Genomic DNA, 23,001 nt, shown 5'->3' with positions numbered 1-23,001 from the left:
TCACTGGCGGAGGAGCCCAGTGGGCAAGGTGTGGCAGCCGCCACACTTTGATTTGACACCAACTTTATATATATATAAACATATACTTTTCTTCATAAAAATGCAAACATATACTGCTCGTTAGTTTTAGACCATGCTAGATTGATTCATTCAAACAAAGCTAGATGAAGCACATAAGTAGATCGAAAGCACACAAACTGGCAGCTTAATTGATGTGTTGCCCAGCACATACACATCTCACTACGTAGACGTACGCGAACCAGCTCGCTTTTACTGCACATGCCCATCTCACTACGTAGATGCAGTGGCGGAGCTTAGTGGAGAGCAACCTGGGCCATTGCCCCCCCAGCCCATAAGAAAACTAGCATATATCCCCTAGTATTCAGCCCATATGCCTAGTTAAAATCAGCCTAAAGTCATATTTCTTGCCCCTCCACAAAATCAGCCCAAGCTCCGCCACTGCGTAGATGTATGCAAAATAACTATCTTTTGCATCCCTGAGGCTAAAAATACCTCTCCAACAGATAGTGTAGATGCAAAAAATAATAATAATACATTTCCGTCTCCCGAAGATGCAAACCACAACACCTCGCGGTGCAAATTTGCATCTACACCTCTAGGAGATGTAAAAGGAACAGCAGTGTGTCAACCGCCCAACCGTCTTCATTGCACCTCTGCCAGCCCGCCCGCCGGTGATTTTTGCCATGAAATGCGTCGCCGTCGCCTGTCGGCCCATCCCTGACCCCACCGCCGGCAGCAGCGTCGTAGCCGTGGCCGACCCGCCGATTTGAGTCTGCTACGCTGATGACTGCCCGCCTCCGCCGCCGGCGATTTGTGCCCGAAAACGCCGCCGCTGCCGCCTGTCCATCCATCCCTAACTTCATCGCAACCCCACGGCCTATCCCCGCCACTGCATGTGTCTTCTCTAGACATCATTAAAAGATTCTGTGCAGTGTAGTTTGAATTGGCTATTATGTTTTTGCATCAATTTATTTTAGAGGGCATCAATTTTGTCTAGTTGACAGTTTGCCACACCTTAATTTTTTTTCGTCCTCCGCCTCTGATGGTGATGGTGTACACGGATCGATGCTATGCTGGACTTGAATCGATTTGATGTAACGCGTGTACATGTACAGTTGTACCGATGTGGCACGGGTACGGGGGCTGCCTCCGTCGGCGTGCGCGCTTGGGAGTTACGGCAGCAGCGTGAAGAGCGCGGCGCAGTACGGGAGGAGCACGAGGAGGAGAGGACGCCTTCGGCTCCCGTGCGTCGCGGGGCCGCCGTTCGCGGCTGACGTTGCTGGCGTCGTCGCCGGCGTGCCGTACCCTGCCGGGCGTTCACACTTTGTTAGTACAAGAAGGTTCTATCTTCTATGTGTACGTAGGAGTATGTGAAATACAGAAACATGGTTTGAACAAAACAGTTTGCTTCCATGAGACAATTTGGTTCATGCACTGTTTTATCGACTGAACAAGTCGCTACTCGACTGCCTCTCTGTCTGGTCGATGTTATAATAGCATTACTTGGCATGTATTTTGTTCATTTTTCATAACTCTGGTATGGGTTTCCTACATTACTTACATGTACAGTGTACTCTATTTTACATGTAGGATACAGTTGTGCAAACAGCAGACATATTGAAGCTAATTCGAGAATTGATCTGAACATCTACTACTGTAATGTCGCAGTTGACATGGTAATGTCTAATTACGCACGAGACGAGAGGATCAGAAATTCTTTTGGCATTCATCAGTTTCCTGTTTACACTACTGGGACGGACAACATTGCAAAGAAACGAAAAGGCTGCATTTGAAAAGGAGCATTTATTGCACGCTGCAGAGCATATACTGTCATTTCGTACCTGACGCCGGGGGCACGGCGCCGCCCGGCGGCTCCGCGCCGGGCAAGCCCAGCATGGCGCAGAGCCTGGGCGGCGGCGCTTCGACGCGGCAGATGGTGGGCAGCGCCAGCGCACGCACGGCGTCAACGCGGACCCCGAAGGACCCGTACCCGCCCACGAGCCCGCACAGGCAGGCGGCCTCGCCGTCCACGACGCCGGAGAGCGCCCCGCAGCAGCCCTTCTCCGGCCGCGTCAGCGCGCTCCCGGACTCCACGTACGTCAGGCAGGAGGACAGGTTGAGCTGCGCGCCCGTGCAGTCCAGTTCCCCCCAGCTGGGCGCCGGAGCCGCCGCCGGAGCGGCCGACACCTGCGCCTGCACCGCCGCCCGGGGCTGCAGCGTCGAGACCACAAGGAGCGCGAGGGCGACGGCCGCGGGTGGCATCATAGCCGCGGCGACGGCCCTGGTTTCTTGGTATCTGGACTGTGTCGGCCGTGCTCTGTTTGACATGTGGAGACGGGGAGCGCAGGGTGTGTCTTTGTTTTGTGTTCGTGAGTGAGCGATGGGGATGTGTAAACCGTTGCTACGAGCAACCGAGCAAGCAGTAGTGGGAAGGGGGCTGTGTCACTGTTTGGGTCTGGCGTTGCTGCCAATTGAGGCCATCGTCCATGGACCGTGGTCGATTCACTTGTTATCTTGTTGGGTCTCGTCTCGTCTCATGGCAAGTGGAAACTCGTATCCATTACTATCCCTATGCTTGCCTCTAGTTACCGTCAAAATGGCGAATTATTGCACCACCTACTATTCCGAGAGTTGAAATTCGTAAAGTCGTGCATTAAACGCCTGGACCACACTATCCAAATGCCGGCAAACCCGAGGGCAAACCTGGAGGAGATATGTGGGCGTCTGGACCTCCATCATGTAAGCATCCGATAACTCATATATACACACAAAACCCGTGCCGCACGTCCTGATCTAGAAGCGTCTCCGCACATTCATGTCGGTCTACCGCTCCACAACGGAAACGTGGACGGCATGAATGTTGGTCTGACCAATCGCTATTTCAATTCTGACGCGGAGACCAAGGAGCCTACTCCGGTTGTTGCATGTTGAAGCGGCGCCGGTCAATCAGGCTATTTAAACAGGACGGCCTCACCGGCAAACCCTACATCATATCTTCAATATGCGCACCGTCGTCTCTCATCTCGTCCTCCTCTCTCCTCTGCACTCCACTCCGTAGTGATGGGCAAGTCCGATAGCAGCTCCCTATGGTTCACGACGTCCGCAGGTGGATCCTCGAGGTCGTATGGATCGTAGCGCCGCCGCCGTCAACGCTCTCTGGGCCCGTCGGTGTCAACCACTTCGTCGGCTCAAAGTAGGAAGTGGTGCTCTCCTCAACCGACGACAAGCAATAGCAGCCGCCCCTCATCAAGGCCACACGCATGGACGAGGAGTTCTCGCCGTAGATGGCCCTCTCGATCGAGCGCTCGTGCCACAACCGCGGCCCGATGCCTCCCTCGCCGCCACGCAACCTCCGCATCAAGGAGGAGGCACCCTTGCCGCCGGCGCAGCACTTCGGTGGCGTCCAAATCGGACGATACGTGAAGAAGAAGGTCAAGCGGGTGTCCCTGTTGCCGCCGCGTAGCACGGACGGACAGTTCTTCCAGTCGGCGTCTCAGCCATGCAAATTCCGGTGCGGCAAGGAGACGACGCTTCCATCACCTCCTCGTCGGTCCAGGAGCCAGTGGCGCCCAGTGAAAATGGAGGAGGCTCCCAACCCGATCGCCAGTGCGTGCGGCCGCCTCCTCCGCTACCTTGCATGTGGCGGCGACGGTGACTCATCCTTGCGCAGCATGACAACTGCCCACGAGGCAGCCGAGCAGGCACGCTGCCGTCCCCTCTTTGTGAATTTAGACATCGCGGTAGATTGGGTCCTACTGACCCCAACCTCGATTAATTTGTGGATGTGGGGTTGATTGTGGAGGTGTAGTGGGGCTCCGCGACATTTTAGAGAGGTGTGGTAGTAGGTTTGGGCGGTTAAGAATTTCTCTTGGACCCTCCACATCATGTGTTTTTTTGGAGCAAATGAGGATGATGCGGAAGTGGAGGCTTTAAATCTTGTATCCAACTCTTCTTTGACAATGGTCTGAATCTCCTTCATGGAAGCGGATTTAAATTTCGTCATTAAGGGTGTGAAATGCGCAAATTTCGTCATTAAGATCAACTGTTTTGTGCGGCGGGGGGAACCTTTGATGGTACCCCTAGGGAACCTCTGTTGCCGTGTTGTCCCAAATCCTCCTCCTCGGTATTTGTCGGATTCAGGGCTCCGCAGACCTAAGAAAGGTTCAAACTCTGGGGCGTGTGCGAAGAACTCAACCTCTCCAGCCAACCAGTTCGTCGCCCCCACGGCCTAGCTTGATGAACGAGGAAGAAGGTAGACGCAGCAGTTTACCCAGGTTCGGGCCACCTAGCGGTATAAGACCCTACTCCTGCTTTGGGCTGGATTTGCCTCACGAGGGGCTGAGATGAACTAGTACAAGGAAAGAACAACCTCGCGAGGTCTGCTCTTGTGAGGGAATGAGTTGAGAGGTTTGGATCGGGTCAGAGAGAGATCCCCGCTATGGTGGTGGCTAGCCTATACTTATAGTGGCATCGGTCCTCTTCCTCCAAAACGTAGGCGGGAAGGGATCCCGCAGTGGCCAATTTGAAAGGAGACAAGTAGTACATCTTATCCTAACGAAAGGTGGTCTTCGCCTGCAAAGCTTCCGGTCGTGACGTTGCGGTGGGCTTGGTGATGACATTTGTCCTGCCGTCCTGGTGGTCTTGGTCTTGATGCACGGGAATGGAAACCATTGCCTGATTCTTCGGGACCCCGTGCCTGCGTGTAACGCCCGGATAATTAAGCTATAGTAATCCCAAGTTAATGGTGCCATGTCATCACATTACTGTTGCTAATCCTCATTTAATCCAAGTCACAATTCAAATTCAAAACAAAGTTTAAAGTCAAAATTTAAATTTTGTCAAACATGAAAACTAAAATGTTCAAGTTGTTGCAAATAATCTTTGAATAATATTGGTGGCGTGCCAACATTTTTATAAAATGTTTAACGGCTATAAAATAAAGAAAACAAACAAAGAAGAAACAAATGAAAAAGGGAAAAGGCAAAATAGAAAAATAAAACACCCCCTTGTTCCCTGGGCTTTAGCCCACTAGAGCCGGCCCACTCCTCCTCCCTAGTCACCCCCCTCCTTTCCCTATTCACCCGATCATAAAATAAAGAAAACAAATAAAGCAGAAACAAATGAAAAGAAAAAGGCAAAATAGAAAATAAAACACCCCCTGTTCCCTGGGCTTTAGCCCACTAGAGCCGGCCCACTCCTCCCCGGTCACCCCCTCCTCTTTCTATTCACCCGACCGGGCGCGTCCCACTCGTCCCCGCCGCGCCCGCCTCACATCACCGCCGTCGTCCTCTTCCTCGTCCCCATCAACGAGCGTAAGCCGGGAGCCACCGCAGCGAGCCCGGCGAGCTCGTCTTCTTCACTAATGCTACTAAGCTATCTAAGGCTTTTCTTAGCCGCTCGGTGAGCTCCTCTACCTCCTACTCCTCCCCGGTTGCTCTCTCGCGCGCCCTAGCTAGCTGCCGTCGACGCGCCCGAGCGCGCCGCCGCCTGCGCTCATCGCCGACATGTTTCCGGTGACCAAATGGTCACGGACTCGCGACCGCTGGCCTCACCGCGTCACGTACGCCTCGCCTAGCCCATCAGCTCGACCGCTAGCGCACTGCACTGACGCCTTCACCATAGCCCGTAGCCGCTCTGCCGCAGACCTTGACGCCGGCGCCCTGGCCAAGTCCGGCGATGCCACCACCACCACTCGACGCGCCGTCGAGTGGTCGTTCAAACGTGACCGGCCCCGACCAATTTAGTGGCTTGTAGACAAAATCCGCCGCGCGCGTGTGCCTCCACTGCATTCTGGCGTCGCCGGCGTCGACGTGGCTGGCCGGGCCCCACCTCTGGGCCACTGCCAGTGGGTCCGCGGACCCAGTCAACGTGCTGACTGGGCAGCCCAGTGTCACTGACATGCAGGCCCCATCGCATTTTTAGTTAAGTAAAACGTTTTATAAATAAAATTAATTAGTTAATTTAATTAGTCATTGACATGTGGGGCCCAACCACTAATTAAATCTGTTTAGCTAAATTAAACTGTTGTTAGCCCCACTGTCTATGACAGGTGGGACCCAGCTGCCAGGTTTGACGTGAACAACTGTGGTTGACATGTTGACCTCATGCTGACGCAATAATTCATTTTTGTTAATTTAAATAATTCCAGAATATTGTTAAAACTTTGAAAAAATCATATAAAATAATCCGTAACTCGGTTGAAAAAGTTATATACATGAAAGTTGCTCAGAACGACGAGACGAATCCGAATACGCTCTCCGTTCATCTCTCATGTGCCCCTAGCATAGCGCACATCCAACCATTGCCCTCCGTTTCATTTGTCCGAAAATGCCAAACTTCAGGGAAACTTTCCCGGATGTTTCCCCCTTCGTCGGTATCGTGTAGCCTTGCGTTAGTTCACCCCTAGCGATACTTATTGCTTGTCATGTATCTGTTTGCTCTGTATTTAATGTTTCTCCCCCCTCTTCTCTCCGGTAGACCCCGAGACTGATGCCGATGCCCCTGTGATCGACTACGTCGACGACGACCCTTCTTCCCTTTCAACGGAGCTTCCAGGCAAGCCCCCCCTTTGATCATCACGATATCGGCCATTCTTTTCTCTCGTGATTGCATTAGATTTTGCTACTGTAATTGATTGCTCATATTCTGATGCATAGCTTGCTTTTGTAACCTGCTCATTGTACCTTACCTGCTTACCCTAAATTGCTTAGTATAGGTTGATTAGTGATCCTTCAGTGACCCCACCTTGTCCTTGTTACCCCTGCTTCATCATCGACGACTCGATCAACGTGGTCGACGACCAGAGCCCGACACCTCACATCACATCACGCCCCTTTTGTTGCTCGACTCTGCGGAGCTATTATCCAGTGCCAAGGGTGATACCTCATAACACACTCCTGATGATGACTCTCTAGTGTAGCTATTCGGTCGCGGTCATCGAGGGTGATTCCTCCTTGACAACTCCCGGTACGACTCTATCGTGCAACCCCTCAAGTGTGAACCTTGAGAGTGGTTCCTCTTATGTTCACCTTGATGATTACATCGAGTGGAATCCACCGAGGGTGATTCCTCGGGTTTTCCTCCTTAATGTTTTGGACACACAGTTACCTTGACTTTACTTGAGACCATTGTTGAAGTCGGGTCGGCCCTGAGGGGTACCCGCAAGTTGATGTGGAAGTCGGGCGGGCCCGTAGAGCACCCGCGAGTTTCCTACGTGGTGCGGCCGGGCAGTTTGGGCCCTTGCCACAAGTCCACAAGACGGGGCGACGGGGTCACATTATCGTGAGTCTCTGCTCGTCTCCGCGAGCCCCCAACGCACTAACATGTTTGGGTATTTGTTCTGAGTTGGCCTTTCGCCTTTACGCACTAACCACCACGCGAGAATAGTTATGGGCCTTGACGTCGTGGTATCAGCCAAAGCTTTGTCAGATGTCCAGTTCAACATTGTGGGCCTGTCGGGCCAGTGCCATCCAGTATGAGGTGGTGCTCGTCTCGGCTCGTCGCACAACGACCCGGAGTGCAATGGGCGATCGGCCCAGACCCCGGAGTGCTTAGGTTGTAGACTGGCAGGGACCTCTCTGCTGAGCCTAGGTAGGGCTATGGCGTGTTGACCTTCCGAGGCCGGGCATTACCCAAAAAAGTGTGTCCGGCCAGAGTAATCAAGCGTGTTGGAAAATGTGGTGCACCCCTGCAGGGAAGTTATCTAGTCGAATACCGTGTCCACGGTAACGGACGTTTAGACTTGTATCCTGATCTATTACAACTAGAACTGGTTACTTGAGACATGTGATGGATATTTGGCTCCGGGATTGCTTTCTCGCAGGGAATCGAGGAAGTATCTCTAGGCGTTAATGCTACAACATGTTTGTTAAATATAAACTGCTATTCTTTACTCTTCTACATGCTACAAGATGCTTGGAGCTGCTTGAAGATGCTAGTCTTCGATAGGCTAGGCCTTCCACTCTATTCTGGCATTCTGCAGTTCAGTCCACAGATACATGATACGTCCATTTTGCATCATGCTTTTATATCGATATTTATTGCATTATGGGCTGTTATTTCATATTATGTCACAATACTTATGGCTATTCTCTCTTATTTTACAAGGTTTACATAAGGAGGGAGAATGCCGGCGGCTGGAATTCTGGGCTGGAAAAGGAGCAAATATTAGAGACCTATTCTGCACAACTCCAAAAGTCCTGAAACTCCACAGAATACCTTATAATAAATAATGAAAAATCCTCGCCAAAGATGAAGACCAGGGGGCCCACACCCTTTCCACGAGGGTGGGGCCCCCCCCCATAGGATGCGCCCCCTACCTCGTGGGCCCCCTAGTGGCTCTCTGATGACCATCTTCTCCTATATGAAGTCTTTCATCGAGAAAAAAAATAATAAGCAACCTTTCGGGACGAAACTCCGCCGCCACGAGGCGGAACCTTGGCGGAACCAATCTAGGGCTCCGACAGAGCTGTTCTACCAGGGAAACTTCCCTCCCGGAGGGGGAAATCATCGCCATCGTCATCACCAACGCTCCTCTCATCGGGAGAGGGCAATATCCATCAACATCTTCATCAGCACCATCTCATCTCAAAACCCTAGTTCATCTCTTGTATCCAATTATTGTCTCCAAGTCCGGGATTGGTGCTAGTAGGTTGCTAGTAGTGTTAATTACTCCTTGTAGTTGATGCTAGTTGGTTTAATTGGTGGAAGATCATATGTTTAGATCCTTTATGCATATTATTACCCCTCTGATTATGAATATGAATATGCTTTGTGAGTAGTTACGTTTGTTCCTGAGGACAAGGGAGAAGTCTTGCTATTAGTGTCATGTGAATTTGGTATTCGTTTGATATTTTGATAAGATGTATGTTGTCTAGCCTCTAGTGGTGTTATGTGAACGTCGACTACATAACACTTCACCATTATTTGGGCCTAGAGGAAGGCATTGGGAAGTAATAAGTAGATGATGGGTTGCTAGAGTGACAGAAGCTTAAACCCTAGTTTATGCGTTGCTTCGTAAGGGGCTGATTTGGATCCATATGTTTCATGCTATGGTTAGGTTTACCTTAATACTTTTGTTGTAGTTGCGGATGCTTGCAATAGAGGTTAATCATAAGTGGGATGCTTGTTCAAGTAAGAACAGCACCCAAGCACCAGTCCACCCACATGTCAAATTATCGAAGTACCGAACGCGAATCATATGAACGTGATGAAAACTAGCTTGACGATATTCCCATGTGTCCTCGGGAGCGCTTTTCCTTATATAAGAGTTTTTCCAGGCTTGCCCTTTGCTCCAAAAAGGATTGGGCCACCTTGCTGCACTTTATTTACTGTTGTTACTTGTTGCTCCTTACAAATTATTTTATCACAAAACTATCTGTTACCACTTATTTCAGTACTTGCAGAGAATACCTTGCTGAAAACCGCTTATCATTTTCTTCTACTCCTCGTTGGGTTCGACACTCTTACTTATCGAAAGGACTACGATAGATCCCCTATACTTGTGGGTCATCAAGACTCTTTTCTGGCGCCGTTGCCGGGGAGTGAAGCGCCTTTGGTAGGTGGAATTTGGTAAGGAAAAATTTATATAGTGTGCTGAAATTTACTGTCACTTGTTACTATGGAAAGTAATCCTCTGAGGGGCTTGTTCGGGGTATCTTCACCCCAACCAGTATAGCAAAGAGTTGCTCCTCAACCTACTGAACCTATTGAAAATGAAATTCCTTATGAGTATCCTTCGGGTATAATAGAAAAACTGCTAGCTAATCCTTTTACAGGAGATGGAACAAAGCATCCTGATGAACACCTAATATATGTGGATGAAGTTTGTGGATTATTTAAGCTTGTAGGTATACCCGATGATGTTGCTAAGAAGAAGGTCTTCCCTTTATCTTTGAAGGGAGACGCATTGGTATGGTATAGCCTATGTGATGATACGAGATCATGAAACTATAGAAGATTGAAATTGGAATTTCATCAAAAGTATTACCCTATGCATCTTGTTCATCGTGATCGCAATTATATATATAATTTTTGGCCTCACGAAGGATAAAGCATCACTCAAGCTTCGGGGAGGCTTAAATCAATGTTATATTCATGCCCCAATCATGAGCTTCCAAGATAAACAATTCTTCAAAAAAATTATGCTCGGCTTTCTCAAAATAATCGCACCATGCTCGATACTTCTTGTGCTGGCTCTTTTATGATGAAGACTATTGGATTTAGATGGGATTTATTGGATAGAATTAAATGCAACTCTGAAGATTGGGACCTCGACAATGGTAAGGAGTCAGGTATGACACCTAAGTTTGATTGTGTTAAATCTTTTATGTATACCGATATTTTCCGTAAGTTTAGCACCAAATATGGACTTGATTCTGAGATAGTAGCTTCTTTATGTGAATCTTTTGCTACTTATGTTGATCTCCCTAAGGAGAAGTGTTTAAATATCATCCTCCCATAGAAGTAAAAGTAGCTGCACCTATTAAAGTTGAAGAAAAGACTATTACTTATAATGATCCTATTGTTCCTACTTCTTATGTTGAGAAACCACCTTTCCCTGTTAGAATAAAGGATCATGCTAAAGCTTCAACTGTGGTTTGTAAAAGCAATATTAGAACTTATACACCTCCTGAACAACTTAAAGTTGAACTTAATGTTGCTATTGTTAAAGAGCTCTTGTCTGATAATATTGATGGGCATGTTATTCAGTTCTGCGGTGAAACTGCTAGAATTGCTAAACCTTGTGCTAAAGATAAACATAGACCTGTGGTAGGCGTGCCTGTTATTTCTGTTAAAATAGGAGAACATTGTTATCATGGCTTATGTGATATGGGTGCTAGTGCTAGTGTTATACCTTATGACTTGTATAAAGAAATCAAGCATGAAATTGCACCTACTGAGTTAGAAGATATTGATGTTAGAATTAAACTTGCTAATAGAGATACTATTTCAGCAGTGGGAATTGTTAGAGATGTTGAAGTCTTGTGCGGGAAAACTAAATATCCTGCTGATTTTCTTGTTCTTAGTTCCCCACAATATAGCTTTTGTTGCATTATATTTGGTAGACCCTTCTTGAACATTGTTAATGCTAAGATAGACTGCGAAAAGAATACTATTGGCTTGGATGATATGACACATGAATTTAATTTCTCTAAATTTAGTTGTGACGCCCCCGATTTAATCGTACACTAATCATACACGCAAACGTGTACGATCAAGATCAGGGACTCACGGGAAGATATTACAACATAACTCTACAAATAAAATAAGTCATACAAGCATCATATTTACAAGCCAGGGGCCTCGAGGGCTCGAATACAAGAGCTCGATCATAGACCAGTCAGGGGAAGCAACAATATCTGAGTACAGACATAAGTTAAACAAGTTTGCCTTAAGAAGGCTAGCACAAACTGGGATACAGATCGAAAGAGGCGCAGGCCTCCTGCCTGGGATCCTCCTAACTACTCATGGTCGTCGTCAGCGGGCAACACGTAGTAGTAGGCACCTCCGGTGTAGTAGGAGTCGTCATCGAAGGTGGCGTCTGGCTCCTGGGCTCCAACATCTGGTTGCGACAACCAGGTAGAAGGGATAGGGGGAAAAGAGGGAGAAAGCAACCGTGAGTACTCATCCAAAGTACTCGCAAGCAAGAAGCTACACTACATATGCATGGGTATCAAATGGAATAAGGGTATCATATGTGGACTGAACTGCAGAATGCCAGAATAAGAGGGGGATAACTAATCCTGTCGAAGACTACGCTTCTGGCAGACTCCGTCTTGCAGCATGTAGAAGAGAGTAGACTGAAGTCCTCCAAGTAGCATCGCATAGCATAATCCTAACCGATGATCCTCCCCTCGTCGCCCTGTGAGAGAGCGACCACCGGTTGTATCTGGCACTTGGAAGGGTGTGTTTTATTAAGTTTCCGGTTCTAGTTGTCATAAGGTCAAGGTACAACTCCAAGTCGTCCTGTTACCGAAGATCACGGCTATTCGAATAGATTAACTTCCCTGCAGGGGTGCACCACATAACCCAACACGCTCGATCCCATTTGGCCGGACACACTTTCCTGGGTCATGCCCGGCCTCGGAAGATCAACACGTCGCAGCCCCACCTAGACCAACAGAGAGGTCAGCACGCCGGTCTAAACCTAAGCGCCCAGGGTCTGGGCCCATCGCCCTTAGCACACCTGCACGTTGCGTGGGCGGCCGGAAGCAGACCTAGCCTAGTGGTGTTCCAGTCCAATCCAGCGCGCGCCGCTCCATTGCTGACATCACGAAGGCTTCGGCTGATACCATGACGTCGAGTGCCCATAACTGTCCCCGCGTAGATGGTTAGTGCGTATAGGCCAGTAGCCAGACTCAGATCAAATACCAAGATCTCGTTAAGCGTGTTATTTTGAAATAACCGCGAACGCCGTCCAGGGCCAGGCCCACCTCTCCCCTAGGTGGTCTCAACCTGCCCTGTCGCTTCGCCACAAAGATCCACACAGAGGGCCGTTGGGACAAAGGTCCTTTCAGCCCCCAATCCGTGAATCACTCGCGGGTGCTCCACAAGCCGACCCGTCTTTAGTCACCACATGTATCCTGTAGAAAGTATATACTATATACCCGTGATCACCTCTCGAGTGATCACGGCCCAGTAGTATAGCATGGCAGACGGACAAGAGTGTAGGGCCACTGATGGAACACTAGCATTCTATACTAAGCAGTAGGATAGCAGGTAATGGTAACAACAGTAGTAACAAGGACAGGCTATGCATCAGGATAGGAATAACGGAAAGCAGTAACATGCTACACTACTCTAATGCAAGCAGTATAGAGGAGAGTAGGCGATATCTGGTGATCAAGGGGGGGGGCTTGCCTGGTTGCTCTGGCAAGAGAGAGGGGTCGTCAACTCCGTAGTCGGACTGGGTAGCAGCGGCGTCGGTCTCGGTGTCTAGCGGAAGAAGAGGGGGGAAGAAACAATGAATATAATGCAAACAGATGCATAACGATGCATGACAAGACAAGTAACGGTGCTAGGGGTGCCCCAACGCGGTATTAGGTGACACCGGTGAAGGGGGATAACATCCGGGAAAGTATCCCCGGTGTTTCGCGTTTTCGGACAGACGAACAGGAGGGGGAAAGTTGCGTGTTCGCTATGCTAAGGATGCGTGGCGGATAAACGGGCTGCGTATTCAAATTCTTCTCGTCGTTCTGAGCAACTTTCATGTAGAAAGTATTTTAATCCGAGTTACGGATTAAAAGATATGATTTTCTAAAGATTTTACTAATTTCTGGAATTTAATTAATTATTTAATTTAATTCGAAATTTGGATTTATGACATCAGCATGATGTCATGCTGACGTCACCAGTCAACAGGGGTTGACTAGGTCAACTGATGCGTGGGTCCAGTGGGACCCACCTGTCATACTCTGTTAGGTTAATTAGGGTTTAGTTAAACTAATTACTGTCTAATTAAGCTAATAGGTTAATTAGATTAATTAACTAAGGTTAATTAATTAATTAATTTAGTTAATTAATTAAATTTATTTTTACTTTAATTATTGTTTTATTTATTTTTATAAACTTTTTTTAAACGTTCTGGGGGCGGGCCCCCTTTGTCATAGGCACAGGGGCGATGCGAGTTGCGGGCGCTGGGAGGTACGGGCGTGCGGGCGCTGGGCGCACGCCCACGCTACCAGGGGGGCCGGCCACGGCGGGGCGCCGGAGCAGCACGGCACGGGGACGGGCACGCGTAGGCGCGCGCGGCCAAGGGGGCGCGGCCGACCGGAGCAGACGAGACGGGGCGGGGTCGCGGGATGGAGCAGAGTCGGTGAGGGGACGAGGTCTAGCAGGGGCGCGACAGGCATGGGTGCACGCTGGAGCAGAGCTCCAGACGCAGCAGTAGGGCGACCGCCAGTGGCTGCGAGGCACTGGTACGGCGAGTAGTGGGAGGCGCGGTGAAGCCGGGGGCTCCGGAGACCGGAGGCGAGCCGGGCGTGATTGTGCGAGGGACGAGCGACCGGAGCGGGCAACAGGGACTAGGAGAGAAGGAGAGGCCGGGGGCCTCACCGGGAAGTGTAGGGACGGGGCAGCGGGCTCAAGCTCGAGGAGGGTGACGGGGACGACGTGCGGCGGGGCGATGAGGTCCGGCGATGTAGAGGAGGAGGACGGCGAGGTCTGGCGATGGGCAGCGGCGGGATGGCGCGCGTCCACGGCGTCCGGCGAGGAGGGGGTGAGGACGAGCGATGGGGCGGCGGTGGTCGGGATCCGGGGGGGTCAAGCGCCGGTGGGGGGGGGGGAGGCGGCGACGGTCGACGGGTGTTGGGGGCCGGCCCGATCCGATCTGGATCGGGTGAGAGGGAGTGACGAGGGAGTGGGGGAAGTGGTGGGTTACGGTTAGGGTTTCGCTGGGGGTGGGGGGGTAAGGGGAGGGAGTGGCCGGCTGGGCCTTTGCCCAGTTGGGCCGGTGGCCGAATGGGCCGGCCAGTTGGGTCGGCTGGCCCGGGGGGGTGCTTGCTTTTCTTTTCTTTCTTTTTTTGTTTTCTCCTTTGTATTTTCTTTCTTTTATTATTCTCTCTGTTTTAATTCATTTTAAGTCATTTAGGCATTTTATAAAAATGTGTTTTCTTTACGATAATTACCGATGCAATAATAGACATAGCCCGAACATTTTATTTTAATATTTGAAAACTTTTGTCGTTTGACTTATTTAGGATTTAAATTTGAAACGGTTTTGAATTAACCCGAGATTAATTATAGTGACAGAGGTGACGTGTTACCATTAATGTGAGATCACTGTAGCATGATTATCCGGGCGTTACAAATCTCCTCCACTACAAGAAATCTCGTCCCGAGATTTAGGAGGTAGAAGGAAACAGTGCAGGGTATTCATCGCGAAGACGATCTTCGCGTTCCCAGGTGGCTTCGTCTTCAGAGTGATTCGACCACTGGACCTTGAGGAACTTGATTGCCTTCTGACGGGTGCGGCGTTCAGCTTGGTCGAGAATGCGGACCGGATGCTCTTTATAGGACAGGTTCTGTTGCAATTGGATCACTTCATGGTCCACTGTTCGGATTGGGTCCTTGAAGTAGCGTCGAAGTTGCGACACGTGGAACACATCGTGAACCTGAGAAAGGTTTGACGGAAGCTCCAGTTGATATGCCACTTTTCCACGCTTTTCGAGAATAGTGAAGGGGCCGATATAGCGGGGAGCTAGCTTTCCTTTGATCCCGAAGCGGTGTGCACCCTTCATTGGTGTAACTCGAAGATAAGCCTTTTCGCCAGGTTGATAGACCATGTCTCGGTGATGACGGTCATACTGACTTTTCTGACGTGACTGAGCAGTCTTGAGATTCTCGCGAATAATGCGAACTTGTTCTTCGGCCTATTGGATAATATCCGGACCGAAGAGTGGACGTTCCCCAGTTTCTGACCAGTTCAGAGGGGTTCGACACTTTCGTCCATATAGCACTTCGAAGGGGGACATCTTCAGACTAGCTTGATAGCTATTATTATAAGAGAACTCGGCATATGGAAGAGATTCCTCCCATTTCTTGCCGAATGAGATTACACAAGCTCGAAGCATGTCTTCGAGAACTTGGTTGACACGTTCAACCTGTCCTTGCGACTGAGGATGAAACACAGTACTGAACGACAGATGAGTTCCCATAGCTTCTTGGAAACTCGCCCAAAACCTTGAAGTGAATAAGCTGCCACGGTCTGAACTGATAACCAGTGGAATTCCGTGAAGCGAAACAATTCTGGCCATGTAGAGAGTAGCAAGCTGGCTAGCAGTGATTGTCTCTTTGACCGCCAGAAAATGCGCAACTTTAGTAAGCCGGTCAATGACGACAAGAATAGCATCATTACCTTTCTGCGATTTGGGAAATCCAGTGACGAAGTCCATTTCAACATGGTCCCATTTCCATTCAGGAATAGAGATAGGTTGCAGAGTTCCAGCAGGCCTTTGATGCTCAGCTTTGATACGACGGCAAACGTCACACTCTGCAACATAACGAGCAATGTCCTGCTTCATATTAGACCACCAGAATCTTTGGCGAATATCCTGATACATCTTCGTACTACCAGGATGGATGGACAGAGGCATATCATGAGCTTCTTGCATAACCCTTTTAGTCTTATCCAGGTTTTTCTTCGAACATGGTACCACTAGGCGGCCTTTGAAATACAAGGCGCCATCGTCGGCGATCGTGAAGAATGAGGGCTTTCCTTCTACTAGATGGCGTTTAATCTTATGGACTTCAGAGTCATAACCTTGAATAGTCTTTATACCAGCTATGAGATCTGGTACGACAGCCAGGGTATTTAGAGAACCCTTAGTAACAACAAGAAGATTCATCTTGCGGAACTCCGGGGAAGGGGGAGCGAGTGCTCCAGGAGGAACAATATGGAGGTTCAGCTTTCTAAATTCTTCGACAAGCGAGGGCTGAACTTTATGAACCTGGAGGTGGTTGCAGTAAGACTTGCGGCTCAAGGCATCAGCCATTACATTAGCCTTGCCGGGGGTATAGGATATACCCACGTCAAAGTCTGCAACAGTCTCCATCCATCTCTGCTGACGGAGGTTCAGATCTGGCTGAGTAAACAGATACTTCAGACTTTGATGGTCAGTGAAGATCTCACAACGATTACCGAGAAGGTAATGTCGCCACTGCTTCAGTGCATGAATGACAGCAGCAAGCTCGAGGTCGTGAACTGGGTAGTTTTCTTCGCGAGGGCGTAGTTGACGAGAGGCATAAGCAATCACTCTGCGCTCCTGCATTAGGACACAGCCTAATCCTTGACGGAAAGCGTCGCAGTAAATGACGAAGTCCTTCTTAGTATCAGGTGGTGCAAGCACGGGGGCAGAAGTCAACTTGTCTTTGAGTGCCTGGAAACTTTCCTGACACTTGTCTGTCCAGTCAAACTTGACACCCTTATGCAACAAATTAGTCAGAGGTCTGGCAATCTTGGAGAAGTTCTCGATGAATCGACGGCAATAGCTGGCGAGACCGAGAAAACTTCGGACTTGCTTCACATTCTTCGGAGGAGTCCAATCGAGAATAGCCTGAACTCATTCAGGGTTGACGGCAATACCATCTTTGGAGATGACATGCCCAAGATAGGTTACTTCGGGGAGCCAGAATTCACACTTGGAATACTTAGCATACAGCTGATGCTCCCGAAGCTTTTCCAGCACAAGACGAAGATGTTCAGCATGTTCCTCCTTGTTCTTGGAAAATACAAGGATATCGTCCAAATAAACCACGACGAACTTGTCGAGGTAATCCATGAATATATAATTCATCAGACGAGAGAAGGTGGCTGGAGCATTCGTTAAGCCGAATGACATGACGGTGTACTCGTATGATCCATAGCGAGTCACGAAGGCGGTTTTGGGGATGTCCTCTTCACGAACACGGATCTGGTGGTAACCCAACCTCAAGTCGAGTTTGGAGAACACTGATGAGCCAGCCAATTGATCATAAAGATCATTGATCCGGGGAAGAGGATATTTATTCTGAATGGTAGCTTGGTTTATAGGACGGTAGTCTTGGACTAATCGGTTTGTCCCATCCTTCTTCTTAACAAAGAGAGAAGGTGCTCCCCAAGGAGAGCAACTTGGGCGAATGGAACCTTTGACAAGAGATTTGTCGATTTCCTCCTTAAGCTCAAAGAGTTCATGCGGCGGCATCTTGTAGGGTCGTTTAGCTATAGGGGTAGTGCCGGGTTTCAAGTCGATGATGAATTCGACAGCTCTAGCAGGGGGAATCCCTGGAAGTTCTTCTGGGAAGACATCTTGGAATTCATGAACGACGGGAATGTTTTCAATGCCCTCGAGTGGTGCAGCGTTCAACGCATTCAAGGCATAAAGTCGTGCCTCGGCGTTCTGAACTAGATGAGCTTGGTAAGCTATTATTTCATCAGAAGGGTGTAGCAGATGGACGACCTTAGTGGCGCAAACTATAGAAGCAGTATGCGCTTTTAACCAATTCATTCCCAGAATGAGATCAATGCTACAGGACTTCAGTACGATGGGAGAGACAAGGAATTCCAGTCCTTCGATTTCTACAGGGACGTCATTGCAAATCATGGAGGTTCGACATTGGCCCGCAGGGGTGTGTACTAATAGTGAAGCATTCATGTCCTCACATTTAATGTCGTGCAAGCATGCAAAACCTTCTGGCATGAATGAATGCGATGCACCTGTATCAAATAAAACGGATGCTGGTACTGAATTTACGAGGAGGGTACCCATCACAGTAGCAGGCTGGTCTTGAGCTTCGCTCAGATCAACGTGGTTGGCATGAACACGACCATAAGACTTGGCATTATTGCTGCGGGGCTGGTTGCTTCCACGGCCAGTTGCTGGAAGGGCCAGTTGATTCTGGTTCTGGTTGCATTCCCTAGCACGATGCCCTGGTTGTCCACACCTGAAGCACAATCCATTATTGGGAGTGGGAACAGGAGCTTGTGGTGGTGGAGCTGGGAGTCTTGGCTGCCTAGTCGGAGGAGCAGGCAGACGAGGTGCAGCATAGGTCTGCCTTGGGGTAGGTGCATCCGGCTGGTACAAGCTATTGGGAATCCATATCTTGCGCTTCTGCGAGGACGGGCCCGAAGATGAGCCCGTGTCGCGGTTGCGCCTGTGAGAGCTCTGGTATTCTTGCAGACCAGTTTCGACATTGATGGCTTTGTTCACCAGAGTGGCGAAATCAGCAAAGTCATGCACTAGAAGTGCGAGCTTGATGTCAGCTTGAAGGCCATCCCGGAACTTCTCTTGTCTGCGTGCATCAGTTTCAATGTCTTCTTCAGCATAGCGGGACAAGTCAAGAAACTCCCGCTGGTAAGCTTCCACAGTTTTGTTGCCTTGGGTGAGGTTGCGGAACTCACGCTTCTTCCGGTCCATGACTCCCTGAGGAATGAAGCGAGCACGGAAGGCAGCTTGGAAGTCTGGCCAGGTGATGATTGTTCCAGCTGGCAGTGTACGCCTGTGGCTGTCCCACCATTGAGCTGCAGGTCCCTTCAGGAAGAAGGAAGCAAAGGTGACATAGCTGGCAGGGGCTACATCAGCAGACTCCATCTCATAGGTGATGTCACGGAGCCAGTCATCAGCATCCAGAGGCTGAGTTGAGCTGCGGTACACAGTTGGGTTCAGGCGCATGAAATCCTGTAGAGTTACTGGGGTTGGCTGCTGGTTCATATTGGGGCGAGGAAACTGAGCCATCATATTCTCCATGAACTGGCGATTCATCTCAAGCTGTTGGATCATACCAGCCATGTACTCAGGCGGTGGTGGGGCGTTGCCACCACGACCACGACCACCTGGTCTAACCACCCTGCTAATATTTAACAGGGGTAGTTCAGCATTGAGAAATTTGCAAAAAAACAAGAGTCATTCATGATGAAACATGCACAACGATAGCAGCACGATAGATACTACATAGTAGTCGGCATATCTTACAAAAGAGATCATGCATAGAGTCCATTACACAGTGTTCAGTACATAGGCTAAGACATCATAGGCGGCACACAGGCTCGTGGCGAATGCATCTAACCCTAATAAGCAAGTCTACGTCAGTCCCATGCGGTACTGCGGAGGTAGGTGTAGCCCGACAGCTGGTAGTGACGCGAAGGGAAGACCTCCACGCGAGTAGCCTGGGGTCCGCGGATACTCTGGTGTGGAACCCGATGCACAGGTGGCAGGAGAGGACCAAGTGCAGGAGAGTAGCCTCCCACATCTGGCCAGCCGACGCCCTGGGGCATCACGGTCCTGGCAGGGTAGACCGCAGAACGCGACAGATCACCAGATCGGACAGAGGGGTGCAACAGCGTCAGAGCACGGTACAGGTGCTGACGGGTGGTGTACAACTCGTGGTGAAGAGCTCGGTTAGCTCTATCCAGCCCATCAGCATGCAGAACCAGGTTCTGATGGTAGAAGGGCTCTCGGGTGACGGTGGAGTAGGCAGCAGTGTAGTATCCCTCCGCACCAACATCAGATGCGATAGCAATGTGCCTGAAGGGGGAGGTGTCCAACTCCTGATACTCTCCGCGAAGACGTGTCAGAGCAGCATAAGCAGCATCGTGGACCGCCATGTCGATGGTCACTCCAACACCATGAGCAGTGTGCAGCACGGTAGTGGAGTCATACTCCCGAGAGTAGAGGTGGACGATGGCACGGTACTGCTCTTGGTTGAAGTCCTGATACTCCTCATAGACGGTGTACTCAGGGTGCCAGCGATAACCCAGATAGGTCATCATCTCAACCAACACAGCAGGTGATCCTGAGGCACCAATGGCCGTCGTGTGGCGCACGACCTGCCTCGTGGGTTCCATCTGAAAACAAGGATGTTTTCACAGGAGTCAAATGACAATGTAGATAATGTTCAAATACTACTCTAAAGAATAACTAGGGCTTATCCAACTTTGGGGTGAACATGGTCACGGGATCCTAGTGTTAGAGTTACTAAAATCGTTTAACCCGAGTAGGAGAGAGTTCAGAGTCCCAGAGTAAGGATCGAGGAGTAAAAGATCCTAATACCACCCAGATGGCGACGTGGGCCCGTAAGGCACACAACCATGTTAGTAAAAGTTTTGCAATGTCTAGACTCGACTTCGGCCAAGGAGTGTGGAAGGGGGATTCCTACAGGCAGTCGGCTCTGATACCAACTTGTGACGCCCCCGATTTAATCGTACACTAATCATACACGCAAACGTGTACGATCAAGATCAGGGACTCACGGGAAGATATCACAACACAACTCTACAAATAAAATAAGTCATACAAGCATCATATTTACAAGCCAGGGGCCTCGAGGGCTCGAATACAAGAGCTCGATCATAGACGAGCCAGCGGAAGCAACAATATCTGAGTATAGACATAAGTTAAACAAGTTTGCCTTAAGAAGGCTAGCACAAACTGGGATACAGATCAAAAGAGGCGCAGGCCTCCTGCCTGGGATCCTCCTAACTACTCATGGTCGTCGTCAGCGGGCAGCACGTAGTAGTAGGCACCTCCGGTGTAGTAGGAGTCGTCGTCGAAGGTGGCGTCTGGCTCCTGGGCTCCAACATCTGGTTGCGACAACCAGGTAGAAGGGATAGGGGGAAAAGAGGGAGAAAGCAACCGTGAGTACTCATCCAAAGTACTCGCAAGCAAGAAGCTACACTACATATGCATGGGTATCAAATGGAATAAGGGTATCATATGTGGACTGAACTGCAGAATGCCAGAATAAGAGGGGGATAACTAATCCTGTCGAAGACTACGCTTCTGGCAGACTCCGTCTTGCAGCATGTAGAAGAGAGTAGACTGAAGTCCTCCAAGTAGCATCGCATAGCATAATCCTAACCGATGATCCTCCCCTCGTCGCCCTGTGAGAGAGCGACCACCGGTTGTATCTGGCACTTGGAAGGGTGTGTTTTATTAAGTATCCGGTTCTAGTTGTCATAAGGTCAAGGTACAACTCCAAGTCGTCCTGTTACCGAAGATCACGGCTATTCGAATAGATTAACTTCCCTGCAGGGGTGCACCACATAACCCAACACGCTCGATCCCATTTGGCCGGACACACTTTCCTGGGTCATGCCCGGCCTCGGAAGATCAACACGTCGCAGCCCCACCTAGACCAACAGAGAGGTCAGCACGCCGGTCTAAACCTAAGCGCCCAGGGGTCTGGGCCCATCGCCCTTAGCACACCTGCACGTTGCGTGGGCGGCCGGAAGCAGACCTAGCCTAGTAGGCGTTCCAGTCCAATCCAGCGCGCGCCGCTCCGTTGCTGACGTCACGAAGGCTTCGGCTGATACCACGACGTCGAGTGCCCATAACTGTCCCCGCGTAGATGGTTAGTGCGTATAGGCCAGTAGCCAGACTCAGATCAAATACCAAGATCTCGTTAAACGTGTTAAGTATCTGCGAACGCCGACCAGGGCCAGGCCCACCTCTCTCCTAGGTGGTCTCAACCTGCCCTGTCGCTCCGCCTCAAAGTAACAGTCGGGGGCCGTCGGGAACCCAGGCCCACCTCTACCGGGATGGAGCCACCTGCCCCTTCAGCCCCCAACTCCGAACAGTACCACAGGTAATGTAACTGTGTAAAGTATATAGTATATGCCCGTGATCACCTCCCGAAGTGATCACGGCCCAGTAGTATAGCATGGCAGACGGACAAGAGTGTAGGGCCACTGATGGAACACTAGCATCCTATACTAAGCAGTAGGATAGCAGGTAATGGTAACAACAGTAGTAGCAAGGACAGGCTATGCATCAGGATAGGAATAACGGAAAGCAGTAACATGCTACACTACTCTAATGCAAGCAGTATAGAGGAGAGTAGGCGATATCTGGTGATCAGGGGGGGCTTGCCTGGGTTGCTCTGGCAAGAGAGAGGGGTCGTCAACTCCGTAGTCGGACTGGGTAGCAGCGGCGTCGGTCTCGGTGTCTAGCGGAAGAAGAGGGGGGAAGAAACAATGAATATAATGCAAACAGATGCATAACGATGCATGACAAGACAAGTAACGGTGCTAGGGGTGCCCCAACGCGGTATTAGGTGACACCGGTGAAGGGGGATAACATCCGGGAAAGTATCCCCGGTGTTTCGCATTTTCGGACAGACGAACAGGAGGGGGAAAGTTGCGTGTTCGCTATGCTAAGGATGCGTGGCGGATAAACGGGCTGCGTATTCAAATTCTTCTCGTCGTTCTGAGCAACTTTCATGTAGAAAGTATTTTAATCCGAGTTACGGATTAAAAGATATGATTTTCTAAAGATTTTACTAATTTCTGGAATTTAATTAATTATTTAATTTAATTCAAAATTTGGATTTATGACATCAGCATGATGTCATGCTGACGTCACCAGTCAACAGGGGTTGACTAGGTCAACTGATGCGTGGGTCCAGTGGGACCCACCTGTCATACTCTGTTAGGTTAATTAGGGTTTAGTTAAACTAATTACTGTCTAATTAAGCTAATAGGTTAATTAGATTAATTAACTAAGGTTA

General features: G+C 49.7%; 1 pseudogene; it reads right to left on the bottom strand.

Annotated features, from left to right (window-relative positions):
• Positions 1 to 464: 464 nt before the first annotated feature.
• Positions 465 to 2,757, bottom strand: LOC125554778 (annotated as a pseudogene).
• Between the last annotated feature and the right edge of the window lie 20,244 nt (positions 2,758 to 23,001).

This window comes from Triticum urartu, chromosome 4, assembly GCF_003073215.2.
Source record: "Triticum urartu cultivar G1812 chromosome 4, Tu2.1, whole genome shotgun sequence".
In the NCBI taxonomy this organism is placed as follows: domain Eukaryota; kingdom Viridiplantae; phylum Streptophyta; class Magnoliopsida; order Poales; family Poaceae; genus Triticum; species Triticum urartu.
This window is presented reverse-complemented; position numbering and strand designations above follow the sequence as displayed.